The following is a 22,185-nucleotide window of genomic DNA, read 5'->3' on the forward strand; positions in this document are numbered from 1 at the left end:
CTGTGTACATCAGAAAAGGTGCCTGATGTGCAGTACTGGAACATGGTGAAGGTGAAGATCAGGGCACTGCCAATGGCACACCCTCGGAACACCCAGTCCCACCAGGTGTATGTGTAAAAGGAGCAAGTGGTACGATAGGGTCAAATATATCTGATCTGTAAAATTACCATCATTCTTTCCCACTGTTGTATTTGGAGTTTAGCTGAATTAAAAAGGTACTTGGTCTCTGGATATTCAAGGAGAGGATGCAAAAGATCAGGTTAAAACAATAAAAACATAACATTAAGGTATGCATATTATAAAAATAAAACCCAGAATATTCTAAAATAACCTTCAAGTATGCATATTATAGATTATATGAAAATAAAAACAGAGATTGTTAAAATGATCTTCAGGTATGCATATTATAGATTGTATAAAAATAAAACCCAGAAAATGTTAAAATAACCTTCAGGTATGCATATATTGGGTCATGTGAAAATAAAAAACTGAAAATGTAAAATTTGGTTATGCATACTATAGGGTGTATCTATAACAGTGATAGTATTATACTGCTATAATAGATTTAGGTATGGACATTGTAGTCCATATATAATAATAATAATAATAATAGTAGACACATAGAGTTGTAATCATAACCTGCACACATCTATATTTAATTTTTCAAAAATACTCTTAATTTTCTCACATAAACAACTTGTAGGCCTAAGATAAACTTAGAATATGTTCAGAACATGTTGAGTTCATGAGTACAAGTGAAGATTCAGAATCTGTTAGATTTCTATGTGTATGTGTACAGGTATGTGCCTTTGTGTAGATGTATATGTATGCGTGTAATGTATAGGCATGTGTATAAGTATGTTTAGTCCATAAATTTAAAGATTCAGAATCTCGGACTTCTATGTGTTAATGTGTATGGGCAGGTGTAGAGATATGTAAATATGTGTATAGGTGTATGTGATCTGTTGACTAAGTCACATTTAAATATTTAGGAGTGGAGTAAATTGTTTGATTGATCAGTAGAAATGCCCGCACTTCAAGTTCAATCATTTTGACAATGTTTGTGCTGTTGTTAGTGATAGGTTGAAAATCATGGGCCCTGATTTACAAGTATCCCAACAACAGTAAGATTATTGTTTAGGTATTTGAGATTTTAATAGTAAGTATGTGTTGTGTGGTGTGTTGCATGGTGTTTAGGTCTGGATAGTCTTTACGTCTATACCAGATATGTTGCAAGATTGCGTTGGAAAATGTGTGTGTGTGTATATACGTATGCATGTATGTATGTGTGTGACTGTGTGACTGGGAGATGGGTGGATTTTATCTCTAACAATTAGTGTTGCAAATTTCGAGGCCATCGCTATTCATGATGGTATAGTGTAGTGAGGTGTAAAATGGCCTTTGAATTTTCTTCACACCCAGATCCCAGACTTTTAGGTTGTGTTTCTGCAAAGTTTGTTGTCCTTGATGTGGCCAGACATCTCTGGCCAGGATTTACAGCTTTCAACCTGATAAAGGACAAACAGAGAAGCAATTTAGTTTTTAACCCTTTATGCAATTTGCATTAAGACATGTGGTACAATTTCTCCTTTTGGTGATCAGTCATTAGGGAATAGATGTACCATTGTCATATTACTTTGCAAATTTATTTTCAGAGATTAAATTAGTTTTAAATCCTTTGGTCAGAGTTTTTTTTTATTGACTACTGCTATTGCAGTGTAGTCCGACAGCATATTACTTTAAGCTGTGATAGCATTTAAAACCCTTGCTGTCTGCTGTGAGCATTCAAACTCCATTTCTGCTGGAGAACTTTCCCATAAGCTCAAATGGCTTCATTTTAAGTTGCTCAGTTCAGTCAGACCTGTGGGCAATTCATCAGCTCATCACACCTTTGACTGCTTCAGATCTCTGACCCAAAAGGACTCTTTTGCTTGATGTGTTCAGCATTTATCATAGGTTTAGTTACCAAATGATTAAAATAGACCTCTGTATTGGATTAAAAAATGGGTTAAAGATTTCCAGTGAAGGAGTTTTGGTTCACTATCATGAGTGTCACATTAATTTTTTGTGTTAAAACATGGCAGCACGTGACAGCGTACTCCGCTCCTTGACAAACTGGGTGGTGGACCAATTCTGTGAGTTTGGCCAGTGCAAGTTACTCCATATAGTACATGTAATACACCACATTTTACCATCTGAGGCCTGTTTGGCCATGACAATATAATGGATATTGCAACTTGATCACAATGTAGATTATATTATATTAAAAACAGTATTAATTAAAAATACATTCGTTACTGATCTCTTAAGGATTACCAGACTGATGTTTGTGTGTCTGAATTTGCAAGATGTTCCTGTATCAATATATTTGAATGTGAAAAGGTGTCAGCCCTGGACAGACTGGTGTGAGGCACAGATTTTCATTGGTCCATGCTAATGTATTCCTACAACAGTTTCAAGACTAAAAATTGTGTGGCCTTTCACATCTCTATAAAGCTGTACAAAACTGTCTTTAAACAATTTTCACAGACTCATAGGGAAAGACTAAGCCAAGAACTTTTAACAGTCCTGGTTTTTATCAAGTTCTTAAAGAACACTGAGATTGATTTACAGAAGGAAAATATAGTTACAGACAATTGTCTCTCTTAAAAACAATGTGCTCTCTTGGGAACAATGGCCCGTTATCTGAGTGGGGGGTAAGCCCTTTCATCTCAGTTGGGTGTCTCACAGTGAGAGATAAGACCATTTGTGTTGGCCTAGAAAAACATTATATTTTCCTGCAACAATTTTAGGTTTTGCTTAATTGTATCTCATCAATGGAGGAATACTACATTGAATTAGAGGTTTGTAATTGTAATATGACTTACTGAGTCCATTCTATTCTCATTCAGTCCAGAGTGATCTTTTAGAAGGCTCACTCACAACAACTCATTTAAAATCATTTCCCTACTTGCTTAATGTCCAGCATTCAGTTACATTTCTCTATGCATTGGGGATTTTTAAATCCAACAAAACGCTGCCTTCAATCATTCATACATTTCCTTCATTTCCTTAATTCTCCAGCTTGATTACAATATTACCTTAATTCATCAAATATAGATTGTACACTGATGTTTGCAGCATTTAAAAATCTTACTATCTGTGTGCTTTTCACATATCAATTGTCCAAGTCCTCCCTTCACATGCAAACACATTCATTGCATTGTAGTTTAAATCATCCAACATCATTTTTCAATTGTTAATGTTTTTTAGCTGTTTTCCAGGTTGTGCATTTACTGTCACAACATAAACAATTGTGTAAAATTTGGTGATTTAAATTTAGATTCTAGATGTTTTCCTTGTTTGAGAATCAGAACAAATTTTGTATGATTTAACTCCAATGTGAGACGATCTTTTGTTTTCCGTAGGCACGTAAACAAAAGATCTTAACAGAGCAAAGCAATTCATTCTTCATTTAACATCACACAGCATTTCCTAATAATGTGGTTTCATTTCATTCTTAAAGCCCCACCGGATTTGATTTCCAGTCTAACATTAGGTATATTTACAACCTATTTCATAAATGTGGGATGTTCAAAACATTCCCTTAAACATTTTTAAAAGGCAAAGAAAAGATTGACTTACCACATCAGCTGAAGAAATAGAAGAAGTTCAAACCTTTAGCTCCATGAAAAGACTCTTATTCTCCAGGGATCGAATCAGTCGTACTTTGTACATTTTGATAAGATTTCCACTGGTTGAATATCACGTCCCGGGAATCACCACTTTGTAAGGGAGGTGAATTTTATATCCCCCATCCATCCGTTTGGCCCAACGGCGGAATCCAAACGAGGATTATAGCGCGTTCTGTCTTTTCCGGCGCTTGCAGATGACGTTTTGGCATTATGCAATTTTGTATTATTATCTGACTCCAAGATAATGTTAATATAAATCGGATTGAGAATTACTTTTAACAGTTACAGAATTTGGGTGGATGTTTGGTCATTCTTGTTTAGCCCTACTTGTTATTGCATCCGTTCATTCGGCTACTCATGTCGCTTTGGACTCACGCACCGGCCGTTTATTAATATTTAATAATCATGCGGGCCCACGATCACAACCGAATCAGGCTTGGTCGCTGCTAGAGGTTAGACCATATGTTCAGAAGGCCGCTCTTACACGTGCTCATCTCTGAACATACTTTATTTAGTCCCCATAGAGGTGCAACTTAATTATTACAATATTTATTTCTAAACAGAGGCTCACGACCACTATCATAAAACAAACTGACCGTCTTCTCCAATGATAGCTTTGTATAATCGTGTCATAATTTAATATGCAACTTAGATAGATTAATATTGAAATAACCAGAGGCTGAGGCTCATCTGATTTAGAGTGGTCAGACAACATTTACTTGTTACTCTAAACAGGAAATTAGCCTCCACGCATCTAATTTAACTTAAACTAACGCCAAGTGCTAGTCGGATCTCCAAAATCCTCCGCTGATGTACTACTATGCCATCTAGTCTGGGATTTTGGTCCGTAATACTAGCCTGATTTTCAGACATTGCGGTAACAAGGATACATCGTAATTTACTAATCATGTCAATAACTTTCGTAGCAACACAGAATAATCCAAACACAATTTATTAACCAGGTAGGTAAAACATAATTCAGAAGCCAATTTACATTCCAATTCAAATACGAAACAAACGAAAAACCATTGCATACCTGGTAAGGAGATGAAGATCTGGTTACAGATTCCTCAAAGTAAAATAAAAATACATGATGCTGTGCCAGGACAGCATCATGGGGGTGCATTTCTCGATATTGAAAGTCCCGCCGAACCATTTTACATCATTCCCTTAAATATCCAGAGAGACAAAGCATATAGGAGTTTGCTACTGATTGGTTGTTGTAAAATTCAGGGGTGTTGCCTAATATACATACAGTGGGTGATTGGTCAACATCTCTAAGGTAGGAGTTGTCTCCCAACATTAGGTTACGTTTACTTGTTTATTGTCACAGATTAACATTGAATCCTGTTGTTGTATGGAGATGTGGTGTTTGAAAATCAAGTGTAACTCTCCAGGGAGTCTCCTGTATTCGAGATAAAGTTCTGGTTCCCGAGAGGGGTGTTTTGGGGGTCTTGGTCCCCTGCCGTGAGTCCTGGAGGAAAACTTGTTGTGTTGCAAAAAAGTTATCTTTTGATGTCCTTGCTGCCTCAGGCACCTACAGGGCACACACACTGCACTCTCGGGCATCCATGCTGTGTTCCCAGGAAGGGCTGACCTTTTGGTCAGGATCAATCAAAATTCTTACAGATACGATCCTCTATTCAGCGTCCTGTCTATCCTTCTGTCCCATATACCTGCTCAGTTGTTTTAAACCAATTTGAGCCTGTATCTCTAACACCATTAAAGATAATTGTTAAAAATTTGAAGTTTACCTCCTGCTCACTGGATATTGTTCCCACCCGTATTTTTAAGCAGGCCTTTCCTGTCATTGGTCCGAGTGTCTTGGCCATAATAAATAACTCCTTGAGGTCGGGGTTAGTTCCAAACTATTTTAAACATGCAATAGTTAAACATCTGATTAAAAAATCCAATCTGGATCCTATGGTGTGTTCTAACTTTAGACCAATCTCAAATCTGCCTTTCTTCTCCAAAGTTCTGGAAAAGGTTGTTCTGTCCCAGCTACAGAAATTTGTAGAAAAAAACTCTTTGCTTGAGGTATTTCAGTCAGGTTTTAGAGCCAAGCACAGCACAGAAACAGCTCTTCTACGAGTGTATAATGATATCTTACTAACTGTTGATACTGGTGTTTCTGCTATTTTATTTTTATTAGATCTGAGTGCAGCATTTGATACCATTGACCACAATATATTGATCTCCCGTCTTGAGAGTTATGTTGGGATACATGGAGTAGCCCTTCAGTGGTTCAAATCTTATCTGTCAAACAGGACTTTTATTGTACAAATAGGGGAATCTTCCTCCTCTAAAGGTCATGTTAAATATGGGGTCCCCCAAGGATCTGTCCTTGCTCCATTGCTCTTCTCTATTTACATGCTGCCTCTGGGGTTGATTTTTAGAAAATATAATGTATCTTTCCATTGCTATGCGGATGATACACAGTTTTACTTACCTTTTAATTATGTGAAATCTGCTGCTACTGAGTGTCTTGAGGAAATGAAGGTTTGGATGTCTCACAACTTTTTAAAACTCAACGAAAATAAGTCTGAAATCATTGTTTTTGGGCAGAGTGACAAAGTAAATTTGGGACCACTGGATTTGTATAACAAACCAGTGGTAAGAAATTTGGGTGTCTACTTTGACAATGCTCTTAAGTTCGACAAGCAAATAAATGCTGTCGTAAAATCTTGTTTTTTTCATCTGAGACTCTTAGCAAAGGCCAAATCCTTTTTATCTTCTAGAGATCTGGAGAAAACTATTCATTCATTTATTTTTTCTCGACTAGAGTACTGTAATTCACTTTATATAGGAGTAAGTCAGTCAGCGTTATCACGACTGCAGGCTGTTCAAAATGCAGCAGCCAGGATGTTGACTGGCACACGAAAACATGACCATATCACCCCTATTCTTTGCTCTCTTAGCTGGCTGCCTGTACATTTTCAGATTGAGTATAAAATCTTAGTGATGGTTTTTAAATCTCTAAATGGGCTGGCACCCTCTTATCTTTCTGACCTTTTAAAGCACCACAATCCCACTAGATCCCTTAGGTCCTCTGATAAGCTGCTTCTCTCTATCCCCAGGTCTCGACTAAAACTTAGAGGGGACCGGGCTTTCTCGGTCATTGGTCCGAAACTGTGGAATTCTTTACCTTACCAAACTAGGGCTGTAAAGTCAGTGTCTGTTTTCAAAAAGGAGTTAAAATCCTATTTATTATCTAAAGCCTTTACCTCCTCTTGAAACCTTTTTTAGTGCAGTGTTGTCTTTTACACATCATGTTTAACATTTTATAATCTTAAATTATACATTTATTTATTTTTTATTTATATTTGTTATTGTTTTTCTTTCCTTAAAATGTATTGATGATGACGTTCTTAAAATTGCCTTTGTACAGCACCTTGGACAGCGCCACGCTGTAATTTGTGTGCTCTATAAATAAATAAAAAAAAAAAAAAAAAAAACTTCCACCGTAGTCTTCGCCACCATTGCGAACAACAACAACACCGGACTGTGTTTACTTCCGCATTGACTCTTGATACTCTCTCTGTGTTTATTATTAATAAACATTGTTAAATATTCACCTGCATTTGCTTCCGCTCATTACGTGTCATTACAACAACGTGATAATTACCATGTACAGATACACTTATGTTTGCTGTGGTGCAATCAATGTTAACCTTTCAATATTTACTCTTTTTAATTGTATTTTTATTGTATTTTTCCACTTAGAATCTCAGAGCACGGTGGTTGAGTCATATGCTCCTAACATCTCTAGTTTTACTGAGCATGTGACACCAGCTGTGACACCAACCGTAACACCAACTGTTACTCCACAGAAGTTTCAAGTCCCATGGCAAAAGTTCCCGGTTAAATTAATGAACGCACTGAAGGAGAAGAGAAGACCACTTCCAAGAGACAGAAGACATATGATCAGGATCATCATTGAGGACTTGATGGCTATTGATACCAGACCAGGAAGAGGCAAGTTGAAGCAAATTGCACAACAATTAGTGGAAAAACATCCTGATTCCTTCATGGATAAATGTGGCACAAATGTTGTGGGTCAAGGTTTTGCATCCCTTGTTATGCAAATGGAGAACAGAGTTGAAAATGTTAGACGACAGTATGCTTTGTGCACATCCACTGTAGAGGGGCCAAAGAAGAAATCCAGATTATCTGACCGTTATGGTTGTAGTCAGTGGGAACCAGAGTCACCGAATGACTGTTGCAACCATGAGGAGAAAAATAAAATGCTGCAAGAAGCATTTAAAGGAAAACATCTACCTGAGAGTGACATAAAAAGATTCATGTCTGATACATACTATGCCCAGCGTATCACTCTAAATAATGAAGAAAAGGTAATTAAAGTCATGGAACAATGGCCTCTTCGAAGCCACCTATTTACTAGATCACACAGAGAAACTGGTAGGGTTTCCTGTCCAGACTAAATTGCTGAACCAACTTGAGGAGAAAGGCAAGGCCATCACTGAGTTTCTTACAAACAAGGGAATCCAAGTGACTACAGACCCATTAAAACTCCTCCAGGGCCTAATGGAGTACCTCGCAGAGGAGCCAAAGGTGCTGCTTCTAAACAAAGATGTAAGTGCACAGCATTATATCTTATTTGTTTAGTCTTAAAGGCGCTCTAAGCGAATAATGTGCGACGTCACTTCCTGTTGATGTTTGAACTGTTTTCAAACAGACAGAGCGTAGCTAACTCCTCCCCCTCCCCCTCCCTTCCGTGCTTTCATGAACGCGCCCAACCCCCACCCCCAAATCCTTCTTGTCGTTTATTGGCTGGAATACTTTGTTTTGTTTTGTGCTGGCTAGGTTTGGCCATTTGTTGATATGGCTGTTTGTGAAGCCTGGGCTGTCTACAGAGATCGCGTTTTTTTACAGTTTGATCAGGAGACAGGCAGCAAGCAGATAGTGAGGAGATGTTTCCGGTATGTAACAAAAAATGTTTTATGGTCTAAAACGCTTCAATTCGCTTAGAGCACCTTTAACCCTTTGGTGTTATTGGGGATGTTTTCATTCAATGTGGGTGTAGGTGTCTTAAAGAGCACCTATTTAATTGCTAAAAACAACGTTATTTTGTATATTTGGTATAATACAATGTGTTCAGCTGGTTTATGGTTAAAAAAATACAATATTTCTCATATCACATCCTTTCGCGGTTTTACATTGCGATTGCGGTTCAATTTCGATTAATCGCTGAGCCTTAAATCTTATATTTACACATATTTTAAGAAAATGTTTGGAAATTAAAAAAACAACAACAATATACCGTGGGCAAATTTTTGAAAACATCCACTAAATTAAATGGCTGTAAAATTTATCAGATTATTATTATTATTTATTATTTTAATAAATCTGTTAATCAACCTTAGTACTGATCAAAACTACTAAATCTTTACAAAAAATCCATGATTTTAACTCTTAAACTCTATTAAGTGATGTCACTGATTTGGGGGACAACACAAAATTACTGATTTTCAATATAAAAAGTGATGGTGGACTGGATTTTTTTATTGGCATTGATGCATTTTCAGTTTTTGTGCCCCCCCCCCATATATGGTTTGAGGTTGTTTTTGCCCCATTGACTTTCATTATAATGACATTTAATTAAGCTCTGTATTAAAAACAGGCCTATCAAAGGGTTAATTGTGCCACATGGTGATCAATAGTAAAAATGACACATTTTACATCTTTGCAAAAGGAAAACTCACCAACAATCAAGAATGCATGATAATTAGGTGTCATGGCTCTGCAATCAAAAATCGTTATAATGGAAGTCAATGGGGCAAAAACATCCTCAAACAATAAATGAGGAAGAAAAATGAATATCTGATGCTGGAGAAAAGCTAAATATGTACTAAAGCTAATGTTTTTACTAATCTTTGAAATGCCCAAGACTGTGAAAAATGTAAAAATCCAGTCCACAATCACTTAATATATTGAAAATCAGTCATTTTGTGTGTGTTTTCCCCAAATCAGTGACATCCCTTATAAACATGGCAATTAAATTGTATTTATAAAGATTTGATAGTTTTGATCAGTACTGAGGTTGATTAACAGATTTATGCAAATAATAATAATAATAATAATAAAAATAAAAATTATCTGATATATTTTTTACAGCCGTTTAATTTATTGGATGTTTTTATCCACTAGCAACATGAAAGGATAGTAAATTTAAAAAAGTTAATTAACAATCAATGGAGCTGAATATTGTCTTACTTCTAAAATCTTCCTATGCACAACATTTAGCAATCCCTACATTGACATTATACCCTTTGCCTTAATCTGTCTTAATCTTTCACAGGATGCTTTATCAGATCTACCAAGCACCCCATGCATTCAAGTACTAGGTAAGGAAGAGCATATATCATAGTTGTATGTAAGGATATGCATGTCTACTCCTAAACAAGTTTTGCATGTTTGTTTCATTGCAGATGATGGAAGGTACAGCATATCGGTAGATGAAATTACAGTAAACCACAACATCAGCTGTCCTTTGATTGCGGTCAGCTACATGTTTAGCCTCTTTTATGTGCTAAACATTATGTACCCCAAGGGAGCAGCACTTACTCTGGAGTTTATCCAAAGGTATGTTTTGATGAAATTTAAGTTCACTTAATTTTTCCAGGCCAAGTAATGTGAGACATTTTGTTATGTTTACAACAGGAGTCTGCTCGGTATAAATCCTGATCGTGGGTCCAAAGCGGAAAAAAAGGGATCCAAACAGTACAGCATTCCACCTAAACTCCTTAAATTTCTTTCAGACCTTAATGACTTCCAAAATCCTTGGAAGATTTAAAGGTAATAAAGCAAACTTTTTTCATGATATTGTTTCTCTCATCACCTAAATTGTTCTACAATACCACCAAGTATTGTTGTCAAAAGTACTTACACTTTAGGCTATTTGCTAAAATCTGGTATTATTAACCCTTGTGGGATGTTCAAATTCACAACCCTTTCGGGTTGTTCATGGAAACACTAAATTAAACATCTGTAAAATTTATAATATGTTAATCAACCTCAGTACTGATCAAAAATACCAAATGTTTACAAATACTACATGATTTTAACTCTTTAATTGGCAAGTTCATAAGTCATGTCACCGATTTGGAAAAAAACCCCAAAATGACAGATTGTGGACGGGATTTTTTACCTTTTTCACAGTCTTGGGCTTGTCAAAGATTAGTAAAAACAATGGCTTTGAAGCATTTTTAGTTTTTGTGCAGCATTAGATTTTTTCCCCTACCTAATTAGTTGTTCATGGCTTTTCTGCCCAGTTGACTTCCATTATAATGACATTTTTTGATTGCAAAGCTATGACACCATTCATGCATTCTGGACTGTTTTTCTTTTTGCGAAGAGGTAAAATTTGTCATATTTACTCTTGATCACCATGTGGCACCATTAACCCCTTTGTAGGCCTGTGCAAAAAGCTTAAAGGCACTCTAAGCGAATTCACACATTTTAGGCCATAAAACATTTTTTGTTTCATACAGTAAACATCTCCTCACTATCTGCTAGCTGCCTGTCCCCTGAACACACTGTAAAACAATGTTGGCCTCTGTAGACAGCCCTGGCTCCACAAACTGCAATAAAAACAAAGTGGTCAAACTTACCACTACGAAACATAAAAAAGTGTTTCAGCCAATAAACGAGAAGGATTTGGGAGTGGGGGTTGGGTGCGTTCATGACTCGTTCAGAAAGCACGAAAGGGAGGGGGAGGGGAGAAGTTTCTAACACTTCAAACGTCAACAAGAAGTGACGTCACACAGATTCGCCTAGAGTGCCTTTAATTTCTGGCTTGTATATTGAGTTAGGAAAAATAATTTTTTGTCCACAAAAACGTCTCGGTTACATATGTAACCCTCGTTCCCTGAAGTAAGGGAACGGAGACGTCACGTCGTGACCGACGATTTGGGAACGGGTCTCCAGGACCAATCTACTTCGAGAAACTTCTAAAAGGCCAATGAACTTGGCATGCAGGTATTTGCATCTGCCGGCGCCGCCCCGCCGCGCGAGTATTTAACGAGAGGCAGGTGCGAATATCAAATCACTATTTTTGCTGAGAAAGCCGAGCATCAGTGCCCGGCCGGTATCAGCAGTGGAACAGCAAACTGTGGCGACGAGACGTGACGTCTCCGTTCCCTTCCGAACGAGGGTTACATATGTAACCGAGACGTTCCCTTTCAGTCGGTCACTACGACGTCACGTCGTGACCGATGAATTGGGAATCCCTACCAAAGCGCCACTGAAGCTGACCCTTCCAGTGCCTGCGTAAACCCTCCGACTCTCCTCTTTTAGGGAACGGAAATGGGGTTGAAGCAGAGGCCGGTCACTACTTGTTCCTTAACCCACGATAGTGACTAGGCGAACTGGGAAGCGAACTCGTCAGGCGGAACTAAGATCGCTGCGGAAAGAAAACCCTCTAGGGGTCTACCACTAAGTTGATGGATAAAAAGACACGAGGTCTATAAAAAATACACTCTCTTAGCAACACTAGAGAGGCGCGGAACGAACTCCGCTAAGGGAAACGTGGTAAATCAGAAACTTTCCACGGAAATACTCACAAAGAAACCACTAGGGGGCGCAATGTGGGCGCTAGCCTCACCCAGGTTCTAAAGGATACATCTAGTGAGAGGCTGGCAGCCGATGCTCCGCAACATCGGCCACCAAGCGGTGGAGGAGACAAAAAACAGTTTTTTGTAACGTTTTTGCCTTAACTGCCTTCCATAATGGTGCGGTCGTGCAGCAACGAAAAGAAAGGCTCCAAGCCGACACAGGAGCCGTTCCTCGATGTTCTCACTGATCTGACGAGAGAAATCGAGAGGATACCGGCTCAACACGAACACTGTAGAATCTAGTGAATGTATTAGGTGTCGCCCAGCCAGCAGCTCTACAAATATCTGAAAGTGAGGAACCACGAGCCAAAGCCCAAGATGAAGCCACGCTTCTAGTTGAATGGGCTCTCAAACCAAAAGGGCAAGGAATGCCCTGTTTCTCATACGCCAGGGCGATTGTGTCTACAATCCAGTGAGACATCCTCTGTTTAGTGACAGCTTTCCCTTTCTGCTGACCACCATGACAGATAAAGAGCTGTTCTGAGGTCTGAAAGCTTTGAGTACGATCCACATACACACGTAGTGCACGTACAGGACATAACAAAGCCATGGCTGGGTCTGCCTCCTCCGAAGGCAGCGCTTGTAAGTTCACCACCTGATCTCTGAAGGGAGTGGTGGGAACTTTAGGCACGTAGCCCGGCCGGGGTCTCAGTGTAACGCTGGACTTAGCCAGACCAAACTGTAGGCACGAATCGTTGACCGAAAATGCATGAAGATCCCCTATCCTTTTAACAGAAGCCAATGCGAGGAGCGTCAAAGTTTTCATAGTGAGTCCCAAGGAGGCATAGAGGGAGGGCGCGAAGGATTCAGTCTCCGCGCACCTCTTAAAAACCTAATGACCAGATCGTGCTGACCCACAGATCTACCGTCTATGGGTGCGTGATGCGCGGATATTGCCGCAATATCTACTTTAATAGATAGCGGTGCTGGAGATATGAAAGCACAATACTGATCGAGCATTCTCGGGGGTCCTCTCGTTGAGAGGTACACCACACAACAAACCGGTTCCATTTCAGCGTATAGGCCTGTCTTGTGGACGGCGCTCGCGCTGCAGCGATGGTGTTAGATACCGCCTGGGGTAAATCACCTAGAACCTCCGCGCCCCGTCCAGAGACCACACATGGAGGTTCCACAGATCGGGACGGGGGTGCCATAATGTGCCCCCTTCTTGAGACAGAAGGTCCCTCTTCAGGGGAATACTCCAGGGAGGGGCTGTCGCGAGGAGAGTGAGCTCCGGAAACCAACTCCTGGTGGCCCAATATGGAGCAACTAAAAGAATTTTCTCCTCGTCCTCCCTGACTTTGCACAATGTCTGTGCAATGAGGCTCACTGGGCGAAATGCGTATTTGCGAAGACCTCTCGGCCAGCTGTATGCCAATGCATCCACACCGAGTGTTCCCTCGTTCAGTGAATAAAATAGGCGACAGTGGGTTGTTTCTGGAGATGCAAACAGATCTATCTGCGCTCTGCCGAAACGTCTCCATCTCAGCTGGACCGACTGAGGGTGGAGTCGCCATTCGCCGGGGCGCGCTGCTTGTGAAAGCGGGTTTGCCGCTACGTTGAACGACCCCGGGATGTGAATGGCACGAAGAGACCTCAGATTCTTCTGACTCCAAAAGAGGAGATGGCGGGCGAGATGCGACATGTGACGAGAGCGCACTCCGCCTTGGCGATTAATATACGCAACAGTCGCAATGTTGTCTGTGCGAACTAATACATCTTTGCCTCTCAACTCGCTGCTGAAGCGGACGAGCGCAAGATATACAGCCCACAGTTCTCGGCAATTTATGTGCCAATGCAGCTGAGGTGATGTCCACACTCCTGAAGCTGCAAGCTCGCCGTACGTGGCTCCCCACCCCGTGTTGGAGGCATCTGTGCATACTACTGCATGTCTGGAGACCTGTCTCAGTGGCACCCCCGCCCTGAGAAAAGCTGGGTCTGACCACGGGGTGAAAGTGAGACGGCATTTCGGTGTGATCATAACACGGTGAAAGCCGGTGAGCCACGCTCTCCTCAGGACTCGGTCGTGAAGCCAATGCTGAAGCGGTCTCATATGCAGCAAACCGAGCGGTGTCACCGCCGCGGCTGCAGCCATATGCCCCAGGAGTTTCTGAAATTGTTTCAGAGGAACCGCAGTCTTGCCCGAAAACATATTCAAGCAAGCCAGAATCGACTGAACGCGCGCCTGCATGAGACGTGCTGAAAGATTGACAGAGTCCAGTCCTTTACCGAGAAAAGAGATCCTCTGCATGGGGCAGTTTGCTCTTCTCCCAGTTGACCTGAAGACCGAGACGGGCGAGGTGTTTGAGCACCCAATCTAGGTGAGTGCAAAGCATTTGACGTGACTGTGCTATAATGAGCCAATCGTCGAGATATGCCAAGATGCGAACACCGCTCTCTCTGAGGGGCTTTAAAGCCCCCTCTGCGACTTTCGTGAAGATGCTGGGAGAGAGAGAGCCCGAATGGTAAGACTTTGTACTGATATGCTCGACCCTCGAACGCAAAGCGGAGAAACAGCCTGTGTCGGAGAAGTATTGAGACATCCAGGATCGGTCGCAACCCGCCGCTTTACTTGGGTACGATAAAGTAAGGGCTGTAAAACCCTGACCTCATCTCGGCTGAAGGGACCGGCTCGATCATGTCCTTCGCCAATAGGACAGCAATTCCTGCACGTAGTACGTGCACGTTGGGCGCTTCCACCGTAATGAAGCGTACAAATTTGGGAGGAGCCGGGTAAACTGAATTGCGTAGCCAAGAGAGATCGTGCGTTAAAGCCTGTGCGACGGGCTGGAAAGCTGTTTCCAAGCCTCCAGACACCGAATGAGAGGGATTAACAACACGATCAGTGTACCTGCGGCGAGCGGAGCAGGGGTGAACGCGAATGAATGCTCTTTGGCCCCATCGACAAAAGTGTTGTGTAATGCAACACTCACCTGGCTCCGGTGATGGGTGGCAGAGCTGGAGAGACTCCACAGTATGGGTCCCAGGCCGCTGTGACACACCCGCTGGCGATAGAGGAGGGGAAGGACGTTGGGTTATGAGCCGGTCCGTAGCTCCCATGTACCTCTGGAGACCTGGTGAAGAGAGGAAGAATTCGCTCTATGTGTGGTTCTGTGGGTGCTGGCTGAAAAACCGGGGAACAGAAATAAAAACCAAGGAGTGGCCCTTCACCATCTCCTGAAGAGCGATCCCCTCCATCTCCAGGTCGCCCGTCTCAGGGCCGCTTAGACATCATTTTCTACATCTTGGCGGGCTGAGTGGGCGGGGCGAACTGCTAACGGGCCGGTCCTCAAGAGCTGCCAGAATGAAGGAATGAAAAAGGCCGTAGCAGGACGCCCCCGGCGAGGGGCAGGCTGAGGCGCCGACGTAGCGGACAGGGCAGCTGTGATCCGACGTGGCATGATGGCCTCAGTCTGCTCTTGGGCGGCCGAGAACTTGTATGAGGCTCTCAGCCGCGTCGCCGAAATGGCTGGTCTAAGAAACCAGAGCAATCAGAAGACGATTCTTGTCGACCTCCTTCATGCCCGCAAAACACAGCCAGAGGTGACGTTCCTGGACCACCATGGGTGAACATCGCACGTCCGACGGCCTGTGTGGTGGCCTTGGTCGCACATGGTGCCAGGTCAGAGACCGCACAGTGTCTGAAAAACTGCCGAATCGTGACCTCTCTTGTGCAGGTCCCTCAGTGCCTTAGCCTGGTGTACCTGCAGAAACGCCATGGCGTGCAGGGCAGAAGCCGCCTCCCCACAAGGCTCATGGCCCGTGAGGGAAGGGTGGCTGGTCCCTTGGGATGCCAACGTTACCCTTTAGCGGCTCCACCGTCAAGAGAGGTGAGAGGAGATGGCTGAACGGTCGGTTACGGGAGGAAAACTGGTTTTCCACAACCGCGTCAACCATCATGAACCTCGGGAAAGAAAGGTACAGGTGGGGGCTGTCTTTGCGGCCCCCAGTACCAATCAGAGGCGCGACGGATCGATGGGGGAGGAGCTCTCCACTCCAGTTGATCGTCTATGCAGCCCGAGCGAACATGGCCGCCATCTTGGAGTCGAACACAGGCTCCGAAACCCTACCCGCAGGAGGGAGCGGATCCGAGTCGGCATCCAAAATAGACGGCCCCCTCTGCGACGCTGCGACAGACACAGAATCCTCGTGAGGACCGATAGAGAACAAAAGCGTCATAGAACACGCGCTAACAGTCTCCAAAGGGCCCTCTGGCTATGGATCAGGGTGCTGAGAGCCACTGGACGAACCAGCAGACCGATTCAGCACTGTTATACGGAGATTCGTCTTTCCGGAGTTTTGCCACCGCACCTTTAACGAGGCTCCGCAACAGAAGGGGGGGGGGTGACGTTCCCGGAGGCACGAAACCCATCTCCGCAAATCCAAGAGGGTCATGTTCACGCATGCGCAACACTAACCCTCCACGACACTGCATCAGTGTGCACAGGCACGAGAGACAACGATCGCGGCCAAGAATTCATATATCTGCCACATCCGGAACTGCACGGACGAAATGACATCTTTAAAAAGACGCACTCGCCATGCCACGAGAGAATGGCTGTCTTTAAAAGGACACAAATTCAACTCGTGCTGCTCTTTTAAGGAAATCACTCTTAAATGCTGTGCTGAATTGATGAAGCACATAGGGGAGTGCCACGCACACACTCAAGTTCAAGTTCAAAACCGAAAGTAAAGAGGTGGAAATCCGCGAGCCTCCGCTGAAGTGCTCTTTCTCCAACAACACCAGCACGCAGCGTATCCAACGAGCAGAGAGAGCTTCTCAATAGCAGATGATCTGTCGGCTTTCGAAGCGAAAAATAGTGATTTGATATTCGCACCTGCCTCTCGTTACATACTCGCGCGGCGGGGCGGCGCCGGCAGATGCAAATACCTGCATGCCAAGTTCATTGGCGTTTTAGAAGTTTCTTGAAGTAGATTGGTGGGTTGGGGTCCCAACAGAGGAGGTGGCGGACGTGGAAATGGTGGTTTTGGCAGGGGACCATCAGTGTCACACAACCCATCACTGCCTGATTGGATGGCGCCTGTGCACCCAACATGGGGCCAGGGTAGTGGTGCGGAGGAATGACGAGGCACACAGGGAACCACCATGAGAGGAATGGCTGAGCCTTTCATGGACATAGTGGTGAATAACACACCACTAAAAGCTCTGGTGGACACTGGAGCTACATATTCCACTGTTACTAAAGGCAACATACAGCTAAAAGATCTAAGTAATAAAACAGTGGGTGTGATGGGTTTCTCTGGTGAAATTGAAAAGTGGCCATTAACAAAACATTTACCAACCACAATTGCTAATCAGTCTGTTTCACATGCATTTTTGTATTCCTCCAATGCACCAGTTGATGATTGATAGGGACCTAGAAATTGCAATGACCTGTCAATCTTGTAATGTGCTCCCGGATGGACGGGGCACAAATGAATGGCAGAGACAAAGCCTTATGTCTGACCCATGACCAGAAACTGTGAGAGACGTGTTGTCATTTTTGGGCCCTGTAAACTTCGGCAAACAAAACATAAAGTATTTACCAATATATATTACGGTGTCCTAGAGAAAGCTTACCAAAATCCTGGCCAGCCAAACATAGAATTGTGTCCATGAGGGTGTAAACGTGACTGACCTGATCACAGAGGGGATGCCACATGATTGTATTCAGAAAAATAAAACCACAAAACAAACAAGGGGCCAATTGAATCAGACATAATTTGTTTGCAGCACCATTGCCAACTCCCACAACAACCATTAAACTATTTACGGATTGCTGTTGTTTTAGATCATCAGATGGTATGCTAAAGGCAGGCTTTGCCGTGGTGGAGCAAGTTGAGGGTGCTTTTGTAACAGGAGTGAGTGGCAGGTTGGAAGGTAAATAGTAAGCACGGAGAGCTGAAATGACAGCTGTTATCAAAGCCTTACACTACGCTGGTGAAGAGAGGGTGATTGTTTATTGTGACTGTGCATATGTGATTGGTGAAGTATATATGGAACTGCCATATGGCAGATAGGTGGGTTTGAAACCAGGAAAGGCCGGCCTATAACAAATGCTAGCGAAGCCTGAGACATGCTACAGGCTGTGAAGGTACCTAATGAAGTGGCTGTTGTCAACTGTCTAATAAACCACTTATATCCCCAACCATGGTTTCCCAAGACAAAGTTAGATCTGACAAACTGACAAACACGCAATGGAATTGACATACAGTTTCGGGGCTGCTGGTCACCCCAATGACAGAGCAAAGCTGAAATAATGAACCTGACCTTGACATCAAAACTTGACTTGACAAAATCTGTGAAAAGACAAAAATAACATGGCTTGACGCATTGCCAATTGCATTAATGTCTATTCGCTTTTCTGTTAACAGGATCACTGGTTTGACAACATTTGAATTGCTTACAGGTCGTCAGTTTCCGGGTCCGAGGAATGCCCTGGTGAAGGACCGTGTCCTGCCACTAACAAATGCTGTTTATTTTGACAAACTAACTGCTCTGATTGAACATTTTTCCTGCCAGGCTACCAAAACACATGACGGTGACAGTGACCAAACCCACAGTACAGCTGATTGGGTGAGAGTAAAGGTGTTAAGGAGGAAGTGGAACGAGCCCAGATGGTCCAAACCGCTAAGAGTGATTGCCAGGTCGTCGCATTGTGTGTAGATCCAAGGAAAAGGAGACACCTGGTTCCATGTTTCTTCTTGTGTTGCATGTGATTTTCCTTCCAGGTCAATGACAGACACAGGTGTGGACCTGAGGACTCAGGTCCAAGAGAGGGAGAGTGTTGAAAGTGAAAGTGAACCTGCTGGAGAGCAGAGAGAACAGACGGGAAGTGAACCACCATTGCCCAGCAACGGAACCTTTAGCACACTGTGTAAGTGCAGATTGTGCCTACGGAGCAGGTATAGCCGTACAGTTCAAAGCGAAGTACGGTACACAAAAGGTTGTAAGACAAAACAAACACACAGGTGAATGTGCAGTTACCCATGAGGACGACGGCAGATTGATCTTTCATTTAATAACCAAACAAAACTGTACTGATTTACCAACATATGAGAATTTTACCAACAGCCTCAGATGCATGAGAGATTGGTGTGAGGAAAAAGAAATAACAAGTGTATCTACTCCCCGGCTGGGGTGTGGGTTAGATAAATTGGACTTCCATAAGGTGGTGGAAATCCTGACAGAAGTGTTCAGGGACCTGAACATCACAATTACTGTTTATTCATTATAACCTGGGTAACTACATACCATATTGGCATATGAATTTTGACCTTTGAATTTCTTAAGTTTCTTATATAATCTTACATTTCAATGTTTCCTTTTGAATTTAATTTCTAAGTTTCTTATACAATTCTACAGTATTAATTTCACATTTCATTTTTCTTTTCCTTTTTGAATTTACGATTGTTATTTGAGTATTAGCCAATAGGCATAAGTGTATTTTTTCCACAGAGATGAAGCTATATGGAAATTGGAAGGTTCTGTGGGCCCTAGGGGCTATAACTGCAATTGTAATCACCATAATATTTGGCATAAACAATGGAGGTATTCTGAAAATTGACAAAAGGTCCAAAACAACACCACAAGATCCGTGTTTAAAGAGATATGGGGGAATTTAATTAAATTACACAAAAAAAATTGAACGATATCATACACCTTGGATTTGGCCATACTGGTCACTTGTGGATGTTGTTGTATCCCCTGTCTCAGATCCCTGTGTAACAGGCTTATAGTGTCTGCAATAGAGAAAAAAGAAAATCCACCCCCATACAGCATGCCGCTATTAGGCCTACAGAACCTGGAGGATGATGAGGAGGAACAAGTGTGACCTCTTTCAGAGGTCAAGAGAGGGAATTGTGGGATTTTAAGGTTATATGTTTGTAAATAGTTTACTTAGAAGTGTTTTCAATAATCATTATAGCATGCTGAAGTAAAAGATTGTTTGTGTTTGTCTAAGAGAGTGGAAAGTTACCAGCTTTTGTGTGTGTGTAAAAAGCTGCAAGGAGGATTAGCTAGGAATTTACGCCTGGCAATGATCAAGATAAGAGCGAGGCCTGAGGGGGGAAAGCAAACAGGCAACCATGTTATTAACCAATGCTTTAATATTCACAGGATAAAATATGCAATGTATTTCTTACTTAATCAATATTAATCATTGAATAATTGATGTAATAAATATAAGATGTTGTCTTTGATAAATGTGTATTAACCAATGAAATGAAGGTTGCATACAGAATAACCTAATGGGGGCATGGCAGCTCAACCTTGAAGAACAGAATCTCCTGTGCTTGTTCTTTGTGTGTGTGTGTGTGTGTGTGTGTGTGTGTTTTCTTCCCTAACAGATGGTTTTTAATAATGATTAAAGTGTTTGCTTAGAAGTAGTATTGCAGTAAAAGATTTAATATGTGTTTATCTATCTAAAGAAGTTAATGTGTGCCTTATTCATATAACCAATTTTACGAATAATGAAATGATGTCACGATATTGAAATATGTTTTACATAATAATCACTTTTATCTTACAGCTTATGTTTTTTATGAATAAATGAATGTTTTATTAATGATTTGTTTTTAAGAAATCATTATAACATGCTATGTGAAGTCAACCATATGTGAAGTGGAGGAGTACTAGGGAGGAAGTGACGGACTGCATGGCTCTCAGGGATGAGCGGAGAACAGTTTGTTTTTTCTTTGTCTGTGTGTGTTTATCTTCGCCTGCAGGCTGAAACTGGGTATGGTGAGGGAGTCAGATTCACGAGGAAAAGCAGCCTTTGTGGGTGGAGATTCTAAGAAGAACAACGACGTTATATACTCTATAAATAATTGTTTCCCCAAATGCTGGGGGTTAGTCGATTGCCGATTGTGGCCTTGAGACTACCCAGCGCGCTGTAAAACTTTTTCATATCTGATCAATAAATAGTTTAATTTTAATACTGTGCCTTTCCTCTAATTATGAACATGCAATGGACGCCTTAAAGTCCAACAACCCCAAGCACAAACGTCAAATTAAACATGTTTAGACAATAGGTCAATGTTTTGGTCTTTTACTTTGATGTTTTATATATATGTCATGTCCACAAAGCTTCACACTGGTCTAATTTAAAACCATTAAAGTAAGACTGATAAGTTAACTGCTAGTTGGCCACGTTCTTAAGACATCAATGCCTTGTTTTTGTTGTTAACCACCCGACAGCTTGAAAACAAATAGCTTCACTAGGATAGGGAATGTGTTGAAAGAGAGCACCAAGATTGCAGCATTTAGGTGTCACATATTAAATTAAAATGTATTTGTGATGTAGGCTACTCTAATTGCCGTGTATGCCTTTGATGCTGCATTTGAATGATTATATAGTGATGTTAATTAAAAAACTGCGTTGTGTCATGCATTCAGGTTCAATATTTGGTTGAATATGGTGATAACTATTGGTGTTTATGCCTAATGATGATGATATGTGTTCATTGAAGGTAAAATTAGTTCATTTGAAATCTCTAATTACATAATATGTTCTTTTAAGGCTTCAACAATTAGCCTACATTAGCATTTTAAGAAATATTACTGCTAATATGCTCAGTGAGGTTCAAAATTGATATAAATCTTGCTAAATGTGCCACTGAAGCTTTTAAGGGTTCCAGTATGTGAACCACATTAACAGTTGCGGTGAAACTTCCGTGTCATAAGCGGTTAAATCATCGCAGCGGAAGTTAATACCATTAGATATCTACACCTACGTAAACAGTCTGGTGGTGGGAAACATGGCAGCAGATATATCTAGGTCAGTCAGTCAGCCTTTCAAAATATAGTTTATGAAATGTAGTTTATGTAGTCCAACTGTATAAACATTTTGTGAAGCGGAGTTTGTTTTGTTTTCAGT

General features: G+C 41.7%; 1 long non-coding RNA gene across 1 annotated transcript in view; it reads left to right on the forward strand.

Annotated features, from left to right (window-relative positions):
* The window catches only part of LOC135718496 (uncharacterized), a 43,452-nt gene extending 32,974 nt beyond the window's left edge, over positions 1 to 10,478 (forward strand). The window contains exons 2-4 of the long non-coding RNA XR_010520853.2: positions 9,994 to 10,039; positions 10,124 to 10,277; positions 10,356 to 10,478. This is a non-coding gene — a long non-coding RNA (uncharacterized lncRNA). The remainder of the gene's footprint in view (positions 1 to 9,993; positions 10,040 to 10,123; positions 10,278 to 10,355) is intronic.
* Positions 10,479 to 22,185: the final 11,707 nt, after the last annotated feature.

Source organism: Paramisgurnus dabryanus, chromosome 10 (genome assembly GCF_030506205.2).
Source record: "Paramisgurnus dabryanus chromosome 10, PD_genome_1.1, whole genome shotgun sequence".
Taxonomy (NCBI): Eukaryota; Metazoa; Chordata; class Actinopteri; order Cypriniformes; family Cobitidae; genus Paramisgurnus; species Paramisgurnus dabryanus.